Below are 6144 nucleotides of genomic sequence, written 5' to 3'. Positions count from 1 at the left end.
TGCATAAAGTATCTTGGGGTAACTCTAATCAAAAAAGTGAAAGATCTATTTGATAAGAACTTTAGTCTTTGAAGAAAGAAATTGAAGATGATAACAGAAAATGGAAGGATCTCCCTTGCTCTTGGATTGGGAGGATCAACATAGTAAAAATGGCAATTTCACCAAAAGTAATCTATAGATTCAATGCAATCCCCATCAAGGTCCCATCAAAATTCTTCACAGATCTTGAGAGAACAATAATCAACTTTATATGGAAAAACCAAAAAACCCAGGATAGCCAAAACAATCCTATACAATAAAGGTACTTCCGGAGTTATTACCATCCCTGACTTCAATCTCTATTACAGAGCTATAGTAATGAAAATAGCTTCGTACTGGCACAAAAACAGAGATGCTGCCCAATGGAATCAAATAGAAGACCCGGATTTTAAGCCACAAACCTATGAACCTGATTTTCGATGAAGGAGCTAAAAGTATACAATGGAAGAATGAAAGCATCTTCAACAAATGTTGCTGGCATAACTGGATTTCAACCTGTAAAAGAATGAAAATAGATCCATATCTATCACTATGCACAAAACTCAAGTCCAAATGGATTAAAGACCTCAATATCAATCTGAACACAGTGAACCTGATAGAAGAGAAAGTGGGAAGTACTCTACAAAATATGGGCAAGGAGACCACTTCCTATGTATAACCCCAGTAGCACAGACAATAAGGACAACATTGAAAAATGGGACCTCCTGAAACTGAGAAGCTTCTGTAAAGCACAGGACACTGTCATTAAGACAAAAAGGCAACCCAGTACCTGGGAGAAGATCTTCACCAACCCCATAATAGACAAAGGTCTGATTTCCAAAATATATAAAGAACTCGAGAAACTAGACTTTAAAATGCTAAATAACCCAATTAAAAAATGGGGCACTGATCTGAACAGAGAATTCTCAACAGAAGAAGTTCAAATGGCCAAAAGACACTTAAGGTCATGCTCAATCTCCTTAACGATCAGGGAAATGCCAAGCAAAACAACTTTGAGATACCATCTTACACCTGTCAGAATGGCTAAAATCAAAAACACTAATGATAGCCTTTGCTGGAGAGGATGTGGAGTAAGAGGAACACTCATCCATTGCTGGAGGGAATGCAAATTTGTACAACCATTTTGGAAATCAGTGTGATGGTTTCTCAGGAAATTCGGGATCAATCTACCTTAGGATTCAGCAATACCACTCTTGGGAATATACCCAGGAGATGCCCTATCATATGACAAAAGCATTTGTTCAACTATGTTCACAGAAGCATTATTTGTAATAACCAGAACCTGGAAACAACCTAGATGCCCCTCAATGGAAGAATGGATAAAGAAGTTGTGGAATATGTACGCATTAGAGTACTACTCAGTGGTAAAAAACAGTGACATCTTGAATTTTGCATGCAACTGGATGGAAATAGAAAACACTATCATGAGTGAGTTCACCCAGACCCAAAAAGATGAGTATGGTATGTACACACTCATAAGTGGGCAGGGAACCCTGACTGCTCTTTGGACTGGAGAGGGAGGGGAGGAGGGGGGAAGGAATGGGACGAGGTGGAAATTTTAATTAAATAATAAAAAAAAAAAGATTTTCTGGCTTTTTCTACTATGCACAATAGAACAGTAGAATTTTGTCCTTTTAGTCTCCGTTCTCTCCCCTTACATATTTTGAAAATAAATGTTTAACAGAAGGAGCCTTTGGATTTGTATAACCAAATCTCCAAGTGCCCTATTTGAATAAGCAGCAGTAAATGATATGAATCCTCAATCTTATCTCATTTCAGCTTTCACAAAGCAAGGTATAAACTTGTATAAAGATCCAGTACACAGCACAACTTGTTAAACTCTGACTGGAGCAGAGATACTCATCTATCGTATTTTTGAACTTGAGATTGGGAACTTCCTTCATCCACATTCTGCTTTGCTTTTTCTTATGATGGTGTTAGAAGTTGACATAGGATATCAGAATATGCCTATCAGAAATAAACTAACATTTTTACCTGAAAGGTAGATGTATAAAATTATACAATTAATGCAAATAAATAGGAAATTCATGCTACCTAAATGCATATTTGATTTCCAATAATAATCTTTGATTAATGCCTTCTACATAAGATGACTCTGTTCCCTTTTGAATAGATATTTTTAATGTTCACTATATTAGCAAGACCATTTCACCAAGTTTCAATATTGCTAAATTGTAAATTATCATAGACTATGCATTCTTCAAATAACCATTCTTGGTAAATATTAGCCTACAGCAAGATCTTTTTGAAAAAAAAAATCAAGTTTGTCTTCTTCCTCTATTATTTCCAAAAAAATATCATCTTCCTTCAGTTACCTTAGTTGTGCATGTGATACTTGTTTGTTTCTGCAGGGCGTACCATTGCTTTGGGATATAAGATTCTCTCATCTAAATGTTAATGTTCTTTAGGATTTACACAGAGTGAATTCTGAGCTGCTCTTTGTTTAGTCTGGAAACTGCAGCACATCATCTGTGGCACTGTTCATTGTTCTCTGCATAAGAGTAACTTTAAAAGTAGGAAAAAATGAATAACTTTAGCCTCAATTCTCTCTATATATCATCTATCTATTTATCCATCTATCTATCATCTATCATCTATCTATATATCTATCTATCTATCTATCTATCTATCTATCTATCTATCTATCTATCTCTTCTTTTCCCCCCTCCACCAGTTTTTTTCTTTTATTGCATGTTTTTTACTCTAAGTTACTTTGGTTGTGATTTTTTTGAACATATTTTATCATTTCTTCGGTAAACATTGTTATTCTTAGATAGCTTTCCTAACGTTTCATTAAAACAAACAGATTTAAAAATATCATGGATTTTAAACCAAAGCTGTTATTGGAGTGCCTAATTGATTTATGTTTGGGTGCTGTCAGATGACAGAATTCAGTGATTGCTCACACTCCCCATGATGTTATTTTCCCCTGTTGATTGACACCAGCTACTCACACACACTGCCCTTGCAGTTCCTTATGTAATTGCTGACTGCTTTGCATGGGCTTCTCCAGCTCAACCCAACCTCCTACAATTTATAAACTAAGTAAGCCCTTTGAGTGAGAATTGAGATACATCAGAGACAGAGGAAGCAAGATGGTGTCACAAATCCAAGTTATCATGTCCCTGCTTCTCTGGGTGTCTGGTGAGAAATTCACAAGTATTATCATCTTCTTAGAGTCACTTCTTTGCATATAAGAAATTTAAAATGTGTGCTATGACAGAATATGTCTTAATAATATTCTGACAGTATGACATTAAAAGGATATAAAATGACAAATTTCAACTGGTACTATATCTTGTTTTTTCATATTATGTATCATCATTGTGTATTGTTGATTGCAGGTGCTAGTACTGATATCGTGATGACCCAGTCTCCATCCTCACTGGCTGTGTCAGCAGGGGAGAATGTCACCATCAGCTGCAAGTCCAGTCAGAGTCTTTTAGATGATAACACTAACTACTTGGCTTGGTACCAGCAGAAACCAGGGCTAAACTACTGATCTACTTGGCATCCACTTGGTACACTGGGGTCCCTGATCATTTCACAGGCAGTGGATCTAGGACAGATTTCACCCTCACCATCAACAGTGTCCAGGCTGAAGACCTGGCAGATTACTACTGTCAGCAGGGTCGCAGTAATCCTCCCACAGTGCTTCAGCCTCCAACAAGAACCCCTCTGAGAGTCACACCAGCTGCCTGCACCACACAGCCCTGGACCTGCACACTTCCCCCTGATGCCTGAGGCTGGTGTTTCCAAACAGTAATGTAAAAGTTTGAAGAGCCCAGTATAACATGAAGGGACCAATGTTTATTATATCATTAGGTATGAAAACACCTTTAATGAAAGTGTTGCAAAAAACTCCATACTATCTTTATATTCAGCACATTCTGCTGCTTGAACAGGAGGGATTTATCTTTTATATTTCTGGACTTTCAGTGTCAAAAACAAGATGCTATGGGCAGAAACAATGATGATGGCAAAGGTTTTGAAATGTAGGAAAAATGTTTTTGCTCTTTTAATGGACACTGTGGTGATATATTATTGTTTTATACTATATTATATATTATATTATGGTTAATTAAATAGTCTTTCCTATGTCTATGTGAGTGCGCATTTGTCTGTGTATATGTGTGAGAATGTCTCTAGGTATATATTTGACATGGCATAGTTGTGGAGGTCAGAGGACACTTGGCCATGATTGTGTCTTTGTCCTTTTTGTTTTGGGATCAAAGTCAATTTTGACATCAGTTTTTGTGGCAAGTGTCTTGCTATCCAATGCATCTTTCTGCCCATTAAAATCTTTATTTAAAATTAATTCAAAAAAGTTGCTTTTTGCCTTTTAGCTTATTTATTTAAATGCTTTTTTTATTTTACATATCTATTCAGTTCTGACTCCTCTCTTCCTCCTGCTACACCCACAATCCTCCTACCTACCATCCATTCCTCAGAGAAGGTAAGGCTTTCCATTGGGAATCAACATAGGCTGGCACAACACTTTGAGGGAGGACCGGGCCTTCTCCCTGTATTTAGGCTGAGGAAGACATCCCTTAAAAAAGAATGGGTTAGGGGCTGGCTCTCCAGCTCAGAGGATAAGAGCATTGTCTGTTCTTCCAGAGGTCCTGATTCAATTCCTGGCAACCACACGGTGGCTCACAACCATCTGTAATGAGGTCTGGTGCCCTCTTCTGGCCTGCAGACATACACACAGACAGAATATTGTATCCATAATAAATAAATAAATATTTTAAAAAAGAATGGGCTCCATAAAGACAGTTCAAGCACTAGTTATAAATCCATATTCCATAGCCAGTGTCTCTACAATCTGCCCAAGACACAAAAAGATCATCAGCATTGGGAGGACCTAGTTTGGTCCTACGCATGTTTCCCCACCATCAATCCAGAGTCATTGGGCTCCCACTAGCTCAGGTTAGCTGTTTTAGTGGGTATGTCCATTATGGCTGTGACCACTTTACTAATATTATTGTTTCTCTCTCTTTGACTGGTCTCTGGAAACTCGGCCTAGTAGTTAGCTGTGAATATTGCTAAGAAGTACTGTTTCTATCTGTTGCTGGATGAAGGTTCTGTGATGACAATGGTCATTAATCTGATTGCAGGGGAAGACCAGTTTAGGCACCCTCTCCACTCTTGTTTAGGGTTTTAGCTTGGGTCATCCTTATGGATTCCTGGAAATTTCTCTGGTTCCAGGTTTCATTCTACCCAATAATGGTTCCCACAATTGAAATATGTCTTTCTTTGCACTCCCTCTCTGTCCTTCCCTTACCTTAACCAACCCATCCCCTCATGCTCTCCTTATGCCTTACATTTTTACTCCCCACCCTCACCCCCAGATTTCTCTTTACCACTGTCCCATGCTCCCAATTGAGCTTCACTCAATTTCTTTAATTATAATGATACTACATGAGGATGCCAGTTTCTGAGACATTTCTATCTGTCAAATACCTGGAAACAGAAATATCCAACTTGCCCTCGCATTGTCAGTACCTCAGTTCAGGTGCCATAGATAAGGGAAATGCTGGTTATGAAAGAGCATCAAGTCCAGGAAATCTGAGGATTTTATTAAAAGGTATAGTCCTTTGTGGAATTGACAGTATGCTGAGTTTCCAAAGCGACACACAGTCCACCATACTTGTCTTGTCTTCCATGGGTTTCATATTAGAGACATTTATGGAATGTCTGTCATTCTATCCACAGACCAAGCTAGGGCTCCTAAACTGGATGTTCATTGACAGGAACTATGCATTCTGAGGATACATTTTTGGTTACAGGGTAATAGTTTCCTCCATTTGTGAAGACTTTATGTGGACTCAGTATTGGATATGGAGTGAGAAAATGGAGAGACCTGCCTTATTCTCAGTGATACTTATTACAAGTTTACATTTCCAGTCTCATAATTCATCCTATTCTCACAGGTCATTACTTCTTTGCTCCTGATGACATTTAGATTAAAGCCTCTTAGTGTAGCCAACTTCCCCCTCTTATCTGAACACACAACACATACTTTTTTCTCAATCTTATTAAATCCAATTATTTTTTTCTTGTTGAGAAGTATCTATTCAAATG

At 37.9% G+C, this 6144-nt stretch overlaps 1 pseudogene; it reads left to right on the top strand.

The window, feature by feature from the left end:
* Positions 1 to 3155: 3155 nt before the first annotated feature.
* On the top strand, positions 3156 to 3804 carry LOC126495987 (immunoglobulin kappa variable 4-1-like; annotated as a pseudogene).
* The last annotated feature ends 2340 nt before the right edge of the window (positions 3805 to 6144 follow it).

This window comes from Alexandromys fortis, unplaced genomic scaffold, assembly GCF_014885135.2.
Source record: "Alexandromys fortis isolate MF-2015 unplaced genomic scaffold, M_Fortis_MF-2015_v1.1 scaffold_708, whole genome shotgun sequence".
In the NCBI taxonomy this organism is placed as follows: Eukaryota; Metazoa; Chordata; class Mammalia; order Rodentia; family Cricetidae; genus Alexandromys; species Alexandromys fortis.
This window is presented reverse-complemented; position numbering and strand designations above follow the sequence as displayed.